At 49.6% G+C, this 13,409-nt stretch overlaps 1 protein-coding gene across 2 annotated transcripts in view; it reads right to left on the reverse strand.

The window, feature by feature from the left end:
* SEPTIN2 (septin 2) overlaps window positions 1–13,409 on the reverse strand; it is a 1,039,523-nt gene that overhangs the window by 585,752 nt on the left and 440,362 nt on the right. The window lies entirely within an intron of this gene.

Here is a 13,409-nt window from a genome sequence, read left to right on the forward strand (position 1 = left end):
GGGTGGGCGATATGAATGTCAGCAGCCCTACATGCCAAGAACAGATGCATACTGGTAAGTAGCATTTGCAGTTCGAGGCATGTGGGCTGCTGAATTCATATCTGTGCATAGAATACATAGCAGTCCCTCCATTAACGGCGGCCGCCCGTGCCAGCTGCAGCAGTCTGAAAAAGCGTTTTTAGAACAGCCTGACCAACAGCTGCCTGTTGTTTTGAATGCACGTCTACGCAGTAGTGCTTGGTGAAAGTATGAGTGGTAGACCATGTGGCTGCTCTACAGATGTCTTCTAAGGGAATGTTACCTAAGAACGCCATAGAGGCCCCCAGCTTCCTAGTGGAGTGGGCCCTCGGTGGGATAGTGAGAGTGCGCTTAGCTTTAGCGTAGCATATCTGAATGCACTTTACTATCCATCTAGCTATTCCTGCTTTGGAGATTGCATTTCCCTTGTGTTGTGTGGCAAAAGCAACAAAGAGTTGTTTGGTTTTGCGGAAATCTTTTGTCCTGTCCACATAATACATCAAGGCTCTTTTCACATCAAGTGTGTGGAGCATCCGCTCCGCCAGCGTCTCTGGGTTTTGGAAGAACACCGGCAATTCAATTGTTTGGTTTATGTGAAACTGCGAGACCACTTTGGGTAAGAAGTTAGGGTTAGTGCGGAGCACCACCCTGTTGGCATGTACCTGGAAGAAAGGTTCTTGGATGGTGAGCGCCTGCAGTTCGCTCACCCTCCGTAGCGATGTGATTGCTACCAAGAACGCCACCTTCCAGGTCAAAAACTGCAGCTCGCAAGAGTGTAGTGGCTCAAAGGGAGGACCCATCAGCCTTGTAAGAACCACATTGAGGTTCCATTCTGGAGCTGGTGGAGTCCTTGGTGGAATGACTCTTTTGAGCCCTTCCAGAAAAGCCTTGATAGCAGGGACCTTAAAGAGTGACAGGTGCTGCCTATTTTGGAGGTATGCTGCCATAGCCGACAGGTGAATGCGGATGGAAGAGTACGCTAGATTACACCGATACAGGTGAAAGAGGTAGCATATGATGTTGTGAATGGAAGCGTCTAGCGGGTCAATGCTGTGCTCCACGCAGTAGACGACAAACCTCTTCCATTTAGCCGCATAGCAAGCTCTAGTAGTGGGCTTTCTCGCCTCCCGAATGATGTCCATGCAGTCGGGAGGAAGATTGAGATAGCCGAACTCTAGGACCTCAGGAGCCAGATCGCCAGGTTGAGCTGTTGCGGATCTGGGTGCTGAATGTCGCCATGGCTCTGCGTCAAAAGGCTGGGAGTGAGATGAAGCCGTTGATGCGGTACCACGGAGAGTTCCAGAAACGTGGTGTACCATGGTTGGCGAGCCCACGTTGGAGCAACCAGGATGAGCGTCATCGAGTGTTGCCTGAGCTTGCGTGCCACCAGCGGTATCAGAGGCGCTGGGGGAAAAGCGTACGCAAATCTGCCTGACCAGTTCATCCACATCGCATTGCCCTGTGATTGGGGGTGTGGGAACCTGGCGGCGAAGCTTTGGCATTTTGCGTTCTCCTTTGTGGCGAACAGGTCTATCTCTGGATGACCCCATCTTTGGAAGTACGGTTGGAGTACTGATGGATGTAACTCCCACTCGTGCATCTGATGGCTGTGCCTGCTGAGCAGATCCGCCATCTGGTTGTCCTTGCCTGGGAGATGTTCTGCCATGAGGAAGATGTTCCTCTGAATGGCCCACTTCCACATGCTCTGAGCCAGATGAGACAGCTGTGGAGAGTGTGTCCCCCCTTGCTTCTGGATGTAGTACATGGCCGTCATGTTGTCCGTCCGGATCAACACGACCTTGTTGCACAGATGTACTTTGAACGCCTTTAAGGCCATGAAGATTGCCATCAGTTCCAACACATTGATGTGCATCTTCCTCTGCTGAAGTGTCCATAGTCCCTGCACCGTGTAATGGAGTACATGCGCTCCCCATCCCTGGAGAGAGGCGTCCGTTGTCAGGATGATCTGTGGGACAGGCTCTTGGAATGGTCGGCCCTTGCAAAGGTTTTGTGGGTTCCACCAATGCAGAGAGTTGTACGCCCGACCGCTCACCAACACTAGGTCTGTCAGTTGCCCATGAGCCTGAGTCCACTGACGTGCCAGGCACTCCTGAAGCGGACGCATATGTAGTCTCGCGTGCGGGACAATGGAGATGCAGGAGGCCATCATGCCTATCAACTGCATGAACACCCTCGCTGGAAGCGAGGTCTGGGGTCTGAATCGTTGGATCAGCGCCTGGATACCGGCGATTCTCACTGAACTTGGCTGCGCAGTGGCCGCCAGAGTATCGATCGTCGCGCCCAGATACTGTCGCACGTGGGCGGGCTGGAGATGGGACTTTGGGTAGTTCAGAGAGAATCCCAGATCGTGCAGGAGGTGAATGGTGCGTGACACGTGGTCTACGCACTGCTGTTCCGTCTTTGCCTGAATAAGCCAGTCGTCTAGGTATGGGAAGACATGGACGTGCTGGCGACGGAGATGCGCTGCTACAGTCGCTAGGCATTTGGTGAAAACTCTCGGTGCCGTGGTGACCCCGAACGGCAGGACTCTGAACTGGTAATGCTGGTCTAAGATCTTGAATCTGAGATACTTCCTGTGTGAAGGATGCAGGGGAATATGGAAATATGCATCCTTCAGATCCAGCGTCGCTAGGAAGTCCCCCTGTTGAAGCAGGGGAAGCACCTGCTGCAATGTGAGCATATGGAAGTGCTCTGAGTTGATGTACCAGTTCAGGGGCCTGAGGTCCAGGATCGGCCTGAGTGATCCGTCCTTTTTGGGGATTAGAAAATACAGGGAGTAAACCCCTGTTCCCCGTTCTTGCAATGGAACGAGCTCTATCGCCCCTTTTTGCAGCATGATTAGTACTTCTTGCTGCAACAAGGTCAAGTGCTCGTCGGACATAGCACGGCCTCTTGGTGGTATGTCCGGTGGAATGGACGTAAGTTCTAGACAGTACCCGTACTGGATAAGAGACCTCACCCACCTGTCCGTGGTGATGGACCTCCACGCCGGCAGGAACTGCTGTAGTCTCCCCCCGACAGGTGTTGTGTGATCGGGGGGAAGTGACAAGACGTCACTGCTTGTTGGAGGCGGTGGACCTGGAGGCGTTGTTTCCACGTCCTCTGCCCTTGATGTTATTGCCTCTGTAGCCACCCCTGCCCTTGTTGTTGTTATACGAGGACTGGGTGTTACCCTTGTAGTACTGCGTGGCCTGGGGTGCCTGGCCTCTTGAGGTGCCTCTTGAATTGGAGCGGCGAAAAGAACCACCCCGAAACTGCTGACTTTGTAAAGCCCCCATAGACTTGGCAGTTTCGGTATCTTTCTTCATTTTTTCTAGGGAGGCATCCACCTCAGGGCCGAACAGATGGTCAGGATTCACCGCCTGACCCAGTAATGTGGTTTGTATGTCGGGCTTGAACCCAGAAATTCGAAGCCAGGCATGGCGTCTGAGTAATACGCTTGTATTGATAGCCCTGGAGGCAGTGTCTGCTACATCTAGGGCACATTTAATGGATGCATTAGTAATGAGTTTACCCTCCTGAATGAGCATCTCCCCCGCCTCCTTGTATTGGTCAGGCAAATGTTGTAGGATGGCCTCTAACGTGTCATAATGGGCCCTATCATAACGGGCAAGCAGGGCTTGAGTGTTAGAGATCCTCCAGATGTTTGCTGCCTGTGCAGCAATGCGTTTGCCTGATGCCTCAAAGATCTTCGACTCTTTGTCTGGGGGAGGAGCATCACCAGTAGACTGCGAATTCGCCCTCTTCCGAGCGTTGGACACCACCAGGGAGTCCAATGGCAAATGTCCCTTAATATACGTGGGATCCGTGGGCGCCGCCTTATACTTCCTGTCGATGCGAGGATTGACCACCCGCGCCCGGGTGGGCTCCTTGAATACCTCCTGTGCATGCTTCAGCACCCCTTTGAGCATAGGTAGCGTCTTGACTTGCTTTTCGGCTACCGAGAAGGTGTCGACCAAGAAGTCCGCATCCACAGGGTCTGAGTGCAGTTCAACGTCATGGTTCGCTGCAGCTCTCTCTATTAATGCATTAAACGCCGCCGAGTCCTCCGTCGGGGACGTCTTCGTGGCGAAAAGATGAGTGTCCTGACCTGACTGCAGGTCGTCGGCGTCGCCTCCTGCCGTCCAGGGCACCTGCTCCTCGTCCGGATCCGAGTACGCAGGATAGTTGTACTCGTCATTCTCCTCGTCCACGTCAGGCACTGGGGAATGGGCCGGCGAGCGTTCCATGGCTTGTGGAGACAGAGGTTCCATCAGAGCCGAAGAGTCCGCAGAGTACTTTTTGCTCTTAAGTGGAATCCTAAAAGGTTCCAATGGCGGCTCCGACGTAATCTTTCGCTTGAGGAGCGACAATTTTCCGGTGTTGGCGTCGATCGTCACCTCTCGACGTTCCTCCACCGCGAGGGGTTGGAGCCGAAGCTTCGACACCACCAAGGCAGCCTTCGGCGACAATACTTCCTGAGAATGTCCGCTCTGCTTAGGCGCGAAGGCCTTCGGCGCCGACTTGGGAGGAAGGGTAAAACGGATGGGCGTTTGTTCCTTGGCAGGCTTCGGCGTGGGCCTAGGCACGACAGTGTCCTGGCTGGGAACCACAGTGGACTGTCGGATCCGCTTCAAGGATTCTCCCACCTTCTTAGTAAGGGATGCCGAGGGCTGAACCGTCTCGAGCGACTCTTCGCCTCCGAGAGCCCGGTCGTCGGCAGGCCTCTTCTTCGGTGCCGACGCTTGGCCTGTCGCACCGTCAGCGTGACGCTTCTTCGAAGCCGTCTTCGGGTCCGCAACCCCACTCGGCGCCGACGCAGCCGCGTCGGAAGTCTTCACCTTCGGTGCCGACCCAGAAGACTTCGGGTCGGCCATTTTGGCGCGACTTTTGTGGTCGGCCATCTTGGCGTGGCTCTTCGAGTCGGCCATTTTGGGTTTCGTGGAAGTTGACGCCTCCAGAACCTTCTTCACCAACGCCAGTTTCGGTTTCGTTTTCGCATCTGAGGGTGCGGAACCGGTTGCCTTCACTTTCGTTTTCTTGCCAGAAATGTCCGTGACCGGGCCCGGAGGCGGGGACGTAGGACTTATAGTAAGATCTCGGGTAAGGCCCGAAGGCGATCCCTCGACCTGGGCCGTATAACGGGGGGAAACCCCGGAGTCCGTCTGGGGATGCTCTTCCTCTGAGCTATCTCCCATCGCGGCACAAATCAGTTCGTCGTCCCCTACCTCACCGGAGACTTCGTCACAGGCCTCCTCGTCCGCGTCGTAGGCCTCTTCCTCGGACGCGGGGCCAGAGTCCGACTCTTGCACGCCGGCCTCCTCCTCAATCGATTCCTGAAAGATGTCATCAGGTGGGGGTGCCGAAGCCGACAACTGTGCCTGGAGTCGATTAGCCCGGCGAATCTTCAAAGTTTTCTTACTCCTAAACTTTGAACACGCCATGCAGGTGTCTTCACGGTGATCCGGTGACAAGCATGTGTTGCACACAGGGTGCACGTCGAGGTGCGAATATTTCGAGTGACATAGCGGACACTTCTTGAATGGAGTCCGCTCCATCGCAAATGCGGTAGTGTAGGCCCGTCCGCGTCGAAGCACGTGGAAGGGCAGTAGGAGATAGGAGCTGAGAGTCAGTAAGAGAACCCGAACGCAACTATACCGACGCCCAGCCTAAAGACCTTTTGGTCTCAAGTGAAATCGAACAACTATCGGTTCCGAAGGAGGGAACCGAAAACACATCCGAACCCTATGGCGGAAAAAAACAATCTGGGGATGGAGGCGATGCCCATGCGCACTGTAGTCCAGGGGAGGAGCCACCTATCTCGTGATACTTCGAAGACTCTTCCAGGACAACAATGTGCAATCATCCGGACCCAACACTAGGTGGCGGACTATGCACAGATATGAATTCAGCAGCCCACATGCCTCGAACGTTTAGTTTTCCTAAAAGATTTAGTTCTTTCAATGTAATATAGTTTGGCTCTTTTTACATCCAGTGTGTGAAGAGCAAGTTCTGCTACGGAGTCTGGCTGAGGAAAAAACACTGGTAACTCAACAGACTGGTTGAGATGAAATGCAGAAACGACTTTAGTTAAAAATGTGGGGCTAGTCCTCAGAACCGCTTTATTTTGGTGAATTTGTAAAAATGGTTCTTGTATAGTTAGAGCCTGGAGGTCACCCACTCTTCTAAGAGATCTGATGGTTATAAGGAAGGCTACCTTCCAGGTAAGAAATCAAAATTCGCATTAGTGCAATTGCTCAAAGGGTGGACCCCATGAGTCTGGTAAGGACTATATTGAGATTCCACACTGGGGAGGGTGGAAGTCTAGGGGGAATGATTCTTTTGAGTCCTTCCATGAAGGCTTTGATAGCGGGCACTCGAAAAAAAGACAAGTGTTGTTTGTTTTGTAGGTATGCATCTATTGCAGCAAGGTGTAAGCTTATAGACGTATAGGCCAAGTTAGAATGCTGCAGGTGTAGCAGATAGCAAATGATGTTTTGGATGGAAGCATCTAGTGAATTAATTGTATTATTTGTACAATAACCTACAAATCTTTTCCACTTTGCTGCATAGCATGCTCTTGTGGTAGGGCATCTAGCCTCTTTAATGACGTTCATTCAGTCTGGCGGAAGATTAAGGTAGCCAAACTCCATGATTTCAGTTGCCAGATCGCAAGGTTGAGTTGACTGGGATCCCATAGCGCATTGCCTTTGGATAATGGGGGAGGATACCTGGACGCAAAGTTTGGGCATTTTCCGTTTAGGTGTGTGGCGAATAGATCTATTCCTGGACAGCCCCACATTTGGAAGAGTAGGAGAACTTGGGAATGCAGTTCCCATTCGTGGATCTGTTATCTTTGACGACTGAGCAGATCTGCAATTTGGTTGTTTACTCCTGGGAGTTGTTCCGCAAGGTGATAAATATTTTGTGAATGGGCCATGTCCAGATGCTTTGAGCTAGTTGAAAAAGCGGTAGAGTGCGTCCCCCCTTGTTTTTTGTATGTAGAACATTGCTGTCATGTTGTCTGTATGAACTAGGACAGCTTTGCCTACTAGATGCAGTTGAAGGGCTTTCAATGCTAGAATAATTGCCAATAACACCAGATGGCTTGTTGTGGGGTCCACATGCCCTGAATGGTATGTTTTTGAAGATGCACCCCCCCCCCAACCAGTGAGCGATGCGTCTGCTGTTAGCACTATCTGTGGAACCGGGTCGATGAATGGCTGCCCCTTAGAAAGCTTTTGTGTATTCCACCACTGCAGAGAGCGATGTGTGCGTCCATCCACCAACACCAGATCGGGTAACTGGACTTGAGGCTAGTTCCACTGCGGTGCTAAGCATTTCTGTAGGGGACGCATTTGGAATCTTGCGTAGGGGACAATTAGAATACAAGAAGCCATCATCCTGATCAATTGCATAAACACTCGTGCTGGTAATGAGTGTTGTGGTGGAAATTGTAATATTAGGGTTTGCATGTTGTGTATCCTGACTGGGTTGGGGTACTCTAGAGCTTTGCAAGTGTCTAGTGCCGCTCCTAAGTATGCTTGCATGTTGGAGGGTTGAAGATGAGACTTGGTGAAGTTGACCGTGAAGCCTAAGTCGTGAAGCAGCTGAACTGTTCTGTGAGTGTGGTGTATGCAGCTCCGTTTTGAGTTGGTTTTTATTAGCCAGTCATCCAAGTAAGGAAAGACATGAATGTGTTGTCTTCTTAAATGAGCTGCGACCACTGCTAGACATTTGGTGAAGACTCTTGGAGCTGTAGTTACCCCCAATGGGACAACTTTGAATTGTTAATATTCCCCGTCCACCACAAACCGGAGATATTTCCTGTGAGGTCGGTGAATGGGAATATGGAAGTAGGCGTCCTTTAAATTCAGAGTGGAGAGAAAGTCGCCTTGCTGAAGCAATGGGAGCACCTGTTGGAGGGTGACCATGTGGAAGTGGTCTGACTGAATGTGGAGGCTTAGCTGTCTGAGGTCCAGTATGGGCCTGAAAGAGCCGTAATTTTGGGGAATTAAAAAGTATAGGGAGTATACTCCTGTCCCTTGATGCTGTAATGGGACTTGTTCTATTGCATGTTTTCCTAACAGGGAGAGAACCTCTTGTATTAAGAGGATGAGATGTTCTGGTGACATTGCACTTTCCCTTGGAAGTATAGTGGGGGAGTGCTTGTAAGTTCCAGGCAATAACCATATTGGATCATTTGTATTACCCACTTGACTGAAGTGATGGATTTCCAGACAGGTAGGAACTGTGAGAGACTTCCCGCTACAGAAGTGGAATGTTCGGGGTGTAGTGGAGGAAGTCATTGCTTATAGGCAGGGGAAGTGCGGGTGGAGTTACCTCTGCCTCTTCCCTTGTTATTTGCTCTGTAGCCTCCTCGAAAATAACCTTGAGGAGTTGGATTGGTTGTTATCTTTATAGGAGGAGGAGGGATTGTCTGATGACACGGTTGTTGAGCCATCCCTATAAAAGGAGCGGCGAAAGGAACCCCGGTTAGTAGGGAATTGTAAGGCCCCCATGGATTTTGCAGTTTCGGTCTCTTTCTTCATTTTCTCTAATGAAGTATCTACTGTTGGACCAAAAACATGCTCTTTAGCAAAGGGCTGATTAAGTATGGAGGATTATACCTCCTGCTTGAACTCAGAGATTCGAAGCCAAGCGTGCCTGCATAGAAGATGCTAGTGTTGATGGCACGAGATGCTGTGTCTGCTCCATCCAGGGCACATTTATGGAAGTGTTGATGAGCTTCCCTTCCTGGATGAGGTTGTTAGCTTTAGTTTTATACCTATCCGTCAAATGTTGCATGAGTTTTTCCAACTCATCATAGTGAGCCCTATCATAGCGTGTTAACAGAGCCTGTGCATTGGCAATACGCCAATTGTTAGCCGCCTGGGAAGCCACTCTTTCGCCTGAGGCATCAATAAGTTTTGACTCCTGATCATGAGAAGCGGCGTCTGTTGTTTGAGAGTTAGCTCTCTTGCGGGGGGTTGGCTACAACAAGAGAGTCTAAAGGCAACTGGCCTTTTATATATGCCGGGTTTGTAGGAGCAGGTTTGTATTTTTTATCCCCTCTAGGTCTAAGTATTCTGGCTCTAACTGGGTCTTTGAATATTTCACCAGTATGTTTTAGCAAGCCCTTGAGCATTGGTAAAGTGTTAGGAGGCCTTTGTGAATATGTGAATGTCTCCATAAGGAAATCCTCTTCTAGAGGGTCTGTGTGTAGCTCCACCCTGTGATATTGAGCAGCCCTGTTAATAAGCTGTGCAAAACTGGTGTTATCAGGAGGGGAAGGTCTGGAGGGATACAGGTCAGGATCATTAGTTTGATCAGGATCCTTATTATAATCTTCCCAGGGATCAGTGTCTTGTGGTATGTCCTTGTCTTGTGGTATGTCCTTATCTTGTGGGATGTCCTGATCTTCATCCTAGTCGTCATCCCCATCCCCATAATATTCATCCTGTAGATCAGGTGAAGGTGGAGGTGGTGGCGAATTTAAGGGTGTAATTAATAAGTTGGGATTAGGAGGAGGAGAGGTAGGTATGTTATGGGGAGATGGGTTAGTGCCCATGTCTTTTTTCTTCAGAGGTATAGAGGAATCCTCTGAGATCCAGCTTTTAATTTTTAGTGACCATGAGGTGTCCAGTTTTGGGGTCAATAGTGTGTCTTTTTTGTTTTGGATCCAAAGATGTGTCTTCGGATGGAGGCTCTTTGTGAGGAGTATATTTGCCTTTAGAACTGGATTGCGGCGTTGAACAATTTGGCTCAGTGTCTTTAGGTGCGGAAGATTTGGAATTTGTATGGTGCGCGTCGAATGGGAAACCGCGATCGATAGACAATACAGTTGAGGGTAGAGGACTGCGCATCTAAGGGGTTAGAAAACAATACCAGAGCGCAGCAATACACATCCAAACCCAATGGCGCAAAAAAACAATCTCAGGATGGAGTATATTGTTTTTTAAGTTGAAGAAAAACAGTGTTCCTGTACAACATAAGCTAAGGAGAATACCTTTGTCCATTAGGGACAAAGTCAAATCTCTGATTAATGACATGTTACAGAGTGGTATGATCGAGCCGGTTGAAGCCTCCTTAGTTCCTTAGTTCCCTTCTACAAGTCCTGAGACATACTTTGTAGTTGTTCTGCAATAGCTTTGGCTACTAACTAGACTAAACAGTCATGTGCACTATTACCGAAAGGAAGTGTCACCTACCTTGTGACTACATAGACTCTTTCGAAGAAAAACAAAGTGCAAACATCCAGGCCCAACACCAGATGGCGATCTATGTTAAGCATATGATCTACAGCTCATATGCCTCGAACATAATCTTTCACAGTGCGTACAGCAAGGCCTTGCTGGGCCAACGAAAGAAAACTAATACAACCAAATGTTTTGCTGTAGAGGTTTGGTGGGTCAAGCGCCACACCAAGCACATTTCTTAGAACCAGTGTAGATTGCCTCTGTGGAAAGGCATCTGGGTACATGAACAATATCACTTACCCCAGTTCTCAAATCAAATTAATTCAAAAACAGTTGCCACTCAATCTCCAAGCAAGGTTGCCTAGGCTGCAGAGGCTCATAGGAAAATTGTCCAACAGTGGTAGCCAGATAGGTTGGTAAATGTTTAGGAGCTTGGACTACTAAAATCTCCTGGTCCTGTCTTGGACAATTAAGACGACTTGGGCATAGTCAGTCTTGATTTTCCCTATAACTTTAGGCAGGGGAGGTATTGGAGGAAATGCATACAGCTGCCCAGTGTACCGTCTCAGGCAGAAAGTATCTCCTAATGAGTGCCATAAAGAAAAATAACATGCAAACATTATCACACAGTGTGTTGACAGGAGCAAATCAATCTAGTCTTGGAGTATCCCACTGGTCTAAGACTCCCTACACCCCTCAGGATATACTCATCTTGTGGTCAGCCAGACATGGTCTGCTCAGCTTACCTGCTCAGGCACAATGCTAATGGTTGGCAACCAGAATTATGTCCTCCTGGTCTAGCCTCCTGTCAAAGATTTCAGGACCCCACTCCTCTGCTTGGTGCAATACTACTATCAAAAAGAATAACTGATGGACAGAATGCAGCACAACGTCAGACATTCACCCCAGTACAGAGATGTGGGCCTAAATCTATTGGTTTTTTGCTCACCATGCCATTCCAGTTTGAACCCAGCCATATGCAAATCAGTCTTGACCCGGTGCCTTATGAGAACAGTCCAGCCTGAACTGCCAGGCCAGGTCCTCCCTGGACTGGAAACAAGTATCCTAGGACCGGTTTTGGTGTTTCCCCCCTCAGCAGCCATGATAGCTTGATTCCAGTGGCATGGAGAGCACAGGACCCACATCTAGGCATACCAGTCCCACTCAGGGTGACAAATTCAAAAAGAACAATTGATGGACAGAATGCATAACAACGTCATACAATCACCCCAGTACAGAGATCTGGGCCTAAATCCGCCTTTGTTTTTGCTCACCATTCCATTCCAGTTTGAACCTAGCCATATGCAAATCAGTCTTGACCCTGTGCCTCTCGTGAACAGTCCAGCCGGTTTCGAGGTTTCACCCATCATCAGCCAGGATAGCTTGACTCCAGTGGCATTGAGAGCACGGGACCCACTTCTGGGCATATCCATCCCACTTAGGGTGACAAATGCAAAATGAACACTTGATGGACAGAATTCAGAACAATGTCATACATTTAGCCCAGTACCGAGACCTGGGCCTGAATGAATATGCTACTTACCAGTATGCATCTGTTCTTGGCATGTAGGGCTGCTAACATTCATATCTTAGCATTAGATCGCCGCCTAGTGTTGGGTCCGGATGATCGCACATTGTTGTCCTGGAAGAGTCTTCGAAGTGTCCTGAGATAGGTGGCTCCTCCCCTGGACTACAGTGCGCATGGGCATCGGCTCCATCCCCAGATTGTTTTTCGCCATTGTGGCAGAAGATGGAGTGAAAAGTGTAAATGATGTCCATGCTAATGATTGAATACAATAGTATATCTGCAGCTGCGACAGGCACCGGGGAGGAGGGTGGGCGATCTGAATGTTAGCAGCCCTACATGCCAAGAACAGATGCATACTGGTAAGTAGCATATTCAGTTCGAGGCATGTGGGCTGCTAAATTCATATCTTAGCATAGAATATATAGCAGTCCCTCCATCAGCGGCGGTTGCCCGTGCCAGCTGCAGAAACCTGAAAAAGTGTTTTGAGAACAGCCTGTCCTACAGCAGCTTGCTGCTTGGAATGCACGTCAACACAGTAGTGTTTTGTAAAGGTATGTGGTGTAACCCACGTGGCTGCTCTGCAAATGTCCTCTAAAGGAATGTTCCCTAGGAAAGCCATGGATGCCCCCAATTTGCGTGTGGAGTGCGCCCTTGGGGGTATTGTTAAAGTGCGCTTGGCCTTGTGATAACAAATTTGGATGCACTTAACAATCCATCTGGCTATTCCTGCTTTGGAAATCGGGTTGCCTTTGTGTTGTGGTGAGAAGGCAACAAAAAGCTGTTTTGTTTTCCTAAAGTGTTGTGTCCTGTCTATGTAGTACATCAACGCCCTCCGTACGTCTAACGTATGGAGCATTCTTTCCGCTACCGTTTGCGGGTTTTGGAAGAATGCCGGCAAGTCTATAGTTTGGTTGAGATGAAACTGTGACACCACCTTTGGAAGGAATTTGGGGTTAGTACGTAGCACTACCCTATTTGGATGAATTTGAATGAATGGCTCTTGTATTGTGAGCGCTTGTAGCTCACTAACACGCCTCAGTGACGTAATAGCAATCAGGAAAGCTACTTTCCACGTTAGGAATTGTAGTTCACACGAGTGTAGTGGCTCAAATGGTGGTCCCATCAGTCTGGTGAGGACCACATTGAGGTTCCACACCGGAGCTGGCGGTGTTCTTGGGGGAATGACTCGTTTCAGACCTTCAAGGAAAGCTTTAATGGCAGGCACTCTGAAGAGAGAGAGATGCTGCCTATTTTGAAGGTAAGCTGCGATGGCGGATAAATGTATCCGAATCGAAGTGAACGCTAGCTTGCACTTGTAAAGATGCAACAGGTAGCAAATGATGTTAGGGATAGATGCATCTAGCGGGTTGATGTCATTGGTGGTGCAGTAAATGACAAAACGCTTCCATTTTGCCGCATAGCATGCTCTGGTTGTTGGTTTCCTTGCCTCCTTGATGATGTCCATGCATTCAGGAGGTAGGTTGAGGTACCCAAACTCTAAGACTTCAGGAGCCAGATCGCCAGGTTGAGCTGTTGCGGATCTGGATGCTGAATTTCTCCATGGTTCTGCGTCAAAAGCCTGGGCGTGAGGCGCAGTCTTTGATGCGGAACCACTGAGAGTTCGAGGAACGTGGTGTACCAGGCCTGGCGCGCCCACGTTGGAG

This window comes from Lissotriton vulgaris, chromosome 11, assembly GCF_964263255.1.
Source record: "Lissotriton vulgaris chromosome 11, aLisVul1.2, whole genome shotgun sequence".
Classification (NCBI taxonomy): domain Eukaryota; kingdom Metazoa; phylum Chordata; class Amphibia; order Caudata; family Salamandridae; genus Lissotriton; species Lissotriton vulgaris.